The sequence below is a fragment of the Solea solea genome, chromosome 2 (genome assembly GCF_958295425.1).
Source record: "Solea solea chromosome 2, fSolSol10.1, whole genome shotgun sequence".
NCBI classification, from domain to species: Eukaryota; Metazoa; Chordata; class Actinopteri; order Pleuronectiformes; family Soleidae; genus Solea; species Solea solea.
Window position 1 is genome coordinate 5,323,430 of NC_081135.1, and position 7,869 is coordinate 5,331,298.

The window sequence follows — 7,869 nt, forward strand, 5'->3', positions numbered from 1 at the left end:
ATCTAATGTTTCAAAAAAGTCTGTGGAAAGAGCAACGCACACATGTTAGAGAGTGACACTCTTTTCCTGCCTAAAGCAATGATATCCAATGAAAGTGACAACTCTGGCATTATCCTTTTAAGCAGTGAAAGGTTGGATTTCAACCTGAGCAGCAGCGTTCATGATTATGCAGACACAAGAAAGCCGGATTTATAATGCAGTGTAACATGAAATGCTACTCTGTCATGTACATTTATGATCCAGCACGTGGGCTTAAATACTCCCCGTGCCAACAGACCTTTTGAACAATAACAGGCGTCAGACACAAAGAGGGTTTGTTGATCCATCGTCTCAGGAGACGAGGTGCAAGAGTGACACGAACAAACAGGGTGTTTGAAAACCTGGCGGACATGAGTCACATGATGAGCCTCGTTCTGGTTCAAATTAATGAGGAGGCCGTGGCGTGAATGAGTGATCGCTCAGTGAATCCCACACCTGAACAAACACACACTGTCAACAACTACACCGTCTGTATTTTTGTTTTGTTCATATGTGAAAATGTAAAGTGTTTGTAATGCATTTTTATATATGTATGTGTATGTATACATATATGTATATATATATATATATATATATATATATACATATACACATGTACATATATGTATATATTCACACATACGTATACGTGTGTATATATATCTATATATGTGTATGTATGTGTGTATATATATATATATATATATATATACACACGTGTATATGTATGTATATGTGTATATATATATATATATACATATATATATATATACACACGTGTATATGTGTATATATATACATATACACATATGTACATATATGTGTATATATATATATATATGTGTGTATATATATATATATATATGTATGTGTATATTCAATCTCATAAATATACATTTTACACAAATATTAAAATGTATCTGTTGCATAAACCTGGACTACTTTCATGAGTTAATATGTTTTCATAAGAAAATGTTTTTTTCCCCCGACTATGCAGCTCACTTCACTTCAGCAGAACGTTGTCATTTTCCAGGGCTCTGCACTTCTGTTCACAGATCGAGTGACACCGTCTTCCCTCCTTCACTGTATGTATATTTCCAACAGATTACTCACTCTTTTTATCATCATCAGAAAACTACCAAATATGAGTCATGTTTGCTCTTTTTTTTGTCATTTGATGCCAAGAATCTGAACCACAGTTCAGGGTCACTGAGGCAAAGCAGGTTTATTTAGATCACATTTTAACAGCAGGACAATAACAAAACTATACGGGACAATACAAATAAAGGAGACATCTAGAAATAAAGAAAGTCATAAAACAAATAAACAAAAACAGTGCAATGAATTAAAAAACATTTGTTACATGTGACATCTAGTAGAGGAACTGCTTTTATTTTGTAGTTTTTCCTTACACTTACATACATGAGGGTAATTATAAATTTCACTGACATATTGATAAAAAAGGATTTGAATTTAAAGAACTTAGAATCGCCGCAGTCCTGCACTTCTCTGGAAGTTTGATCCAGACATGTGGAACCCTCGAGGTTCAGTGGGAAGCCGAGTAGTGCTCCAGATTTGTAAAAACCTTTTTGGATGATTAAACATTTAAATAAATTGAAGTGGGATTGTGTGAGGTGCTTTCCGTGTTGCAGCCTTCAGTGAATTGGGAGAACCATAACATGATTTACACACTGTTTTGCTGTGAAAGTGGACAGCAGAGAGAATGTGTTGTTGCCCAGTAAAAAAAAAAAAAGGCCCAACAGAAAAAAAAAAATCAATAGCATTCTAAGTGTGAAGTTTTTTCAGCAGTTTACCAGCTATTCTTCCATGTTTAACCACTGCTTTTTTGCTGTTGTGGTGATACATGTAGGAATATGTTTATGAAATTTAGTGCCAAGGGACTGCGTGGTTTTAAAGCGGTGGAAACAGCTGAAAATATTCAAAATGTAGAACACATTTGTGTTAAATTTTGGCCTCGATTCATTGTTTTGCTTTCCTTGTTCACAGTAAATCATTTAGGTTTTCTTGTCTACAAGTATCTCCACTTTTAAAGAAAAAAAACAAGCTATCCTTTAACAAAATGTATCAGTGGATATTATTAGTGTTTAGATATCCCATTTACTGTTTAGTGCTCTGCTAAAAGCACATTTTCTCATTTTGTACAGCACCGAATAACAATATGACTTTGGCCCACATACTGAAGCCTACACACACTCAAATCAATAACACAATAGCTGGCCCACACAAATAGTGGTAATATGCATTAATCATTTATTTATTCCTTCATCTCTTCATTCATCTCTGTTTATTTATCCATCAGAAAGATCTGCCTTGTGGTGTGAAGATGCCCACGAGCTGGCAGATGTTAGAATCTGATTATAAAACAGTAAGTGCAGGCCTGAGGCATGCTTCGTTGCAGTCCTCTGTGTCTGCATGTGTGTTAGAGGTGCACATGTGCATTGCAGAGCAGAACGCTGCTAATATATGTGTGTTTACATGGCACCTCCATGCTTGGCCAGAAATAATCAATAGATGAATCACCAAAAGCAATGTAGTCCTCCCCCGAGCAGTGTGGTGCGGCTTAATGCTATTCTTTCCACTCACCTTGGGAATGGCATCCATCAGGCCTCCCGCTCCACCACCACCACCCTCCCCAAAGTGAGGCACGGCTGCCTAAAACATCCCCACTGCTTGAGGGGCTTCTTGGAAAGTGATGCAGGGAGAGCACAGTTGACCTCTCACCTCCACTATGTTTGCACTCGTTTCCATCCTCTTTGGCAGAGAGGCAAATCACAGAGTTCCTGCCTCATTGGCATTGTCAGGCGCTTACAGTAGTGTTTCTCTGCATTGTGCTGTGGTTAACTGGTTCAAATGTTATGGAAATGATATTTACCTCCTCTTTGATCCTTTAAACTCCAAACGGGAAGGTCCCCCTCCACCCCCCTCACCTCGGTTTAGGGAAGAAGGATTTAAAGAGGTGCTAAAAATACAAACAGCTGGAGAAAAAATAGATAACTAAACACCGAGCTGCACAGTGTTCAAATCAATCAAATGTGAGGATTGTTTTACAAAAAACACTTGTGTGTAACTTTTAAATATAAACAAAATTCTATTCTCAATTGTCCATTGTCAAATTAGTTTACCTGATGCTGATTAAACTCCCCAAGTCATCAAACTCAACAGTTGAGTGCTTTAATCATGTATGTGTTGCTTGAAATGTGACCCTATACAACCTAATAATATAAAAGGGCAGTTTTTCCAGTGTTTTGTTTTTGTCAGAATTTAGAGGTTGTTATTAACGGTTGAATCCGCTTTGAGATTTTTGATGACTCGTCCTTGGGCAAGTATCCTAAGTTGCATTCAATCAAAGCGCTGTATGCCATTTAGTTTCTGATATTCAGATGCATCAACGCCACAACATCGATTGTGGAGATGAGTGTGCGTTTCTTCGGTGTCGACCTCCTCAGCAGCGCCACATGAGTTCAAACATGCTTTATACAGCCTCCCTCAGAAACATCACTCCCGGCTTCCTCTTAAGCCGTCACTACAGTTATAGCCTTGGCGAGACGTCCTCCACAGTAGAGATTAGGCTGTCTTCTATGTTTAGGTGTGTCATCATGCTTTGTCATTAGCTGTACACTCCATTCAGCACAAGTGGCTGCTCTGAATGCCAATCAATCAGCGACAAAACCCTCCCTTGCAGATCGTTTTAACCATAAATATGTAAATACAGAGAAGTTAGCCTGTCACGAGGACTTCGAGTCTATCCACTCCACACGTCTTTCTCTGCATTTCTCAGTGATAGCTGTGTCTGCACACAGGAAGTGATTTGTTGTATGTCAGGGCAGATGGAGGTGACAACTTCATTGCGCTAATAAAGTGAGATGAACGCAAGCAGGTTGGCGTCTCACTGAAAGCGTAAGGAAATGCTTACATTTCTACTGCTCAGAAAACCCAGTTGTTTTAAGCTGAAGCCTTTGAGGTGATCATTCACAGGACAGTGAATGATAACAAGCATTCATTGTGGAATAAGCAGCTGGGAAGAAAAGCAGAAGGAGTGTTTAGTTTGGTGGAACACCGCCTGTGTTGCTCTGTGACAGATTGTGGACGTACTCCATCTCTCTGTCATTTTTCTTCATTCATGCCTCATCACTGAGTCCTGAGAGAGGATCGGGTGGAGGGGGTGGCGGGGGGAGGGAATGGCTGGTTTTCTCTGATGAATTGTCGACATATTTGATTCAATGCAATGACAAACTGACACAATCACTACACTTAATTTGTCACTGCTGCCTGTCGGTTTGATCAAAACCTCCGCTTCATGTATAGGATTCTATACCACGGAGCAAATGAGCAGTGTGATGCAGAACAGCACATGTGCTGACCCTTGTTTATTTCTGACTCAGACGCTCATATCTAATCACTGTAATGATCGCAGCGGTGGGGAAGTAATCTCTCTGAGAACTCCGGGAGGCTTCAAATGAAGCTTTGAATGACAGTGCAGTGCAAGTCTTTGACCAAGAGGGGGCACCATGATCCCTGCTTCGCAGCAGTGATATCACCATCGGCCTTACAAATGCATTCACTTTAACTGTGATAATTAAACCCACAGTCAACGATGATTTTTTATTGTTTTGTCTGTAATTACATTGTATGATAAATTACTATTTACTTGTTATTTAGTGGATTTATTTTTCACTCCTAAGATAGTGGGACTCATTTGCACCACATATTTTCTGAATGTTAAACTCTGGCCACGCTCAAAGTTCATCTCTACTTTATCCAGCTAAACTCATATTTACTGCGGTGACACTTCATAACACAGCACACTAATTATAGTTTAATTTCATAGTGTGGCTCAGGCATTTGAAGAAAGTGCTGGTTTCAAATGGAGGTAAATTGAATGAAACATGAATATGTTGAATAATTGGGGATTTCAGAGGAAAAGAAACAGAACAGATCATATGCTTTAAATCCTAAATGTATGGGATATGCAGAACAGTGCAGGGTAGCAACACATTTTGGGGATCTGATTGAGCAACTATTAATATTAATATTAATTTAACTGATCTAAGATGAGAGTTCATATCAATCTGCTTCTACTGTCTGTAAATGCACATACACAAAATAGTGCTGTCCATGGTTCTGAACCAAAGTCACTTGTATATTGGGGCAAATAATTGCATTGACGTTTGTGTTTTTCCATGGATTTTAAATGTTTGTGTCTGTAGAAGCTTAAACTACAGTACAACATATTGTTTGTAGTTAGTTTATGGTTGAAGGAGATAAGAGATTGGTTCGTACTGAGGCTGCCACTGTTTCAAACTAGTTAATTTGAACTAATTAATAGAAATTGATTGCGCTTTCACATATCTAAGTGTGGTCAGACAGTATATCTGTTTTTATCCTTTTTAATCATGAAGAAGACATGGTTGAGAAATGATTTGAACCAACAGAGCAACACCATGTGCTCCATATATGTAATGAATATACCCTCTAATTTCCTAGGTATTATTCTGCAACTGCACTTAATTAAAAAAAAAAAAAAAACTTGATGTAGTAAGTGTGATGAACTTTACTGCTGCAGGTGAGATTCATTGTCACTGTAGTGCAGCGAGAAGCAATTGTTTTTGTTGGTCATTTTTTTCCATGTTGTACACTGTTGTTAAATCCTTAAAATTGAAGAGTTATACACGTGGTTCCTGCTAATCTGAATCCTTGCCTTGGTTTTGAGGTGAACCCATGAGTGAACAAAGACAAGCCGCTTCACACGGGTTACAGATTGTAGACTCTGCTATGCTATGTTGATAAGCCACGTAATAATATGACATATTTAAGTGGATCACAGTCATCTTTTGTTGATTGTACAGTTAGACGCTGTGTGGACTGTTGCATTTACTTACACAGGAGGAAGCATTTTACAAAATATTTCCATTTTGTCAGCTGTGACACTCTTGTAGTGTTGTTGTTGTCCACCAGTAGTAACTGGTAAACCTTTTATTGGTATATGATGCATCCAGTGATATTTACACTCTAAATCACAGGCTGTCTTTATAAAGTGTTACATTTAATGGTCTTAGTCACAGGCCTCTTGATGGAGCCGCAGCACCTGACAGCCCCCCCCCCCACAAAAAAAAATAGTTTTTATATTCTCCTCTTTCTTTTTTGTCTGTCGTCATTAATAATTCATCTCTTTTCTTGGATGCTAAAACAACAACAAACAGAACAACAGCTCGGATAATGTATTCAGTCAAAAGCTCATTGTCTGGGGGAGGAGGAGGAGAGGGGACAGCAAAAATGTGCACTGGAGTGAGACAAGAGAGCACCCCGACAGGGAGAGGCTCAATGTCACTCCCCACCATGGCGGGAAGGAAGAAAAACAAACGCCAGAGGGGGAAAAAAAATTTAAAAAGGGAGGAAGATACAGTTTGTAAGTCATAAAAGCCCAATTAGAGGCATTAGTCCCCTCATATGGACGATTACAATGAATAATTTGCGACTGCAATTTCTCCAGGTTGGTTGTGCCATTAAAGTGGGTGACAAAAAAGAATATATTTTTGAGGGAAAAAGGCTTTCAATGCAGAAAGGAAAAAAAAAACAAAAAACATTCAAGGCTACATGTATATGGAATCAAATCTGCACCCCGGGGCCACCCATTGACTCAGCTCCTTTACTTTAAATCTCTTCACTCCTCCGTCACCCCCTTCATTTGGAGAACCTCGACCTTGAATGTCTGCGGTGTGAACCAGTGTCGCGGCTTTCACATTACGCCAGAATGGATCCTGACTCATTCATTTCAAACCCATCATACGAGCACAATATGAGGCAAATTAGCCGCCATTATTTAGGCACTGTCTTGCCCCCAATTTGAGGTTAGGTGACAATTAGCTACATTTGTCTCCATCATCTTTATGGAGCATGTGGTTCTTTCCTCTGCAACATACGTAACTCTTAGAAAACATCATTCCACAAATTATGAAACAAGTTTTCATTTGAAATGAACACACACTTAAATATAGTTGCATTTTTAATAGAATCGATTAATAAGGGACTTTAAATCTGCAATTAAAACAAGTGTAAATAAGTTAAATCCTAAAGATGTGATCAGTATTGTACAGAATCACATATTTGGACACCACAGCATTTCCTTTTACACCTAACCCTAACCCAGTTTCCTTTTGCAGCAAATAATCTAGTAAATGCATGTTTTGATTTTACAGAATTCTAACTTCAATATAAAGAAAAGATTGTGATTTTGCATCCTATTAATATGTACTAGTATGTGCAAGGCCCTTGCTTTTCTTTTTTTTTTTTACTATTTGAAGTCTCACATTAGATATCCTTAATTCTAACACACTGCACCTTTAAAACCAGAAACTGTAAAGGAGACATGGGAAGGAAAGATTTGGCAGGAATCCATTGTGGGGCCAGCGGGAGCACTAAAGCAGTTTACTACCAGGGGGAAAAGATAAAAGACTTTCTTTGAATGTAGTTAATGACTTTTCTCACCTGAAGTCTGAGTAGATGTTTCCTGATTTTTGCCTTAAATCCAATCTGAGCTTATAGTCTCTATATCCCTCCTTCCTTCCTTTTTCAGAAGCTATCAGCATGTTGCATTCCTTAGCTTGTGAATTGCTGCGCTGTGTACACGCAACATGTCCATATTATTTTATTTCAACGTGCGTCTCTGCTACAATGAGGTTGAGGTGGGAAGTTCACAGCCTGAGAGAGCTGCACTGAAAGGTAGTGCTTCTATGGAGAGGAATGTTGCTATGGTAGAGATTCTTCCTTTAAAGAGATTTTCAAAGTAAAGGCCAGTGCTATTAACAGGTGTTCACGCTGCCTTCTAGCTCT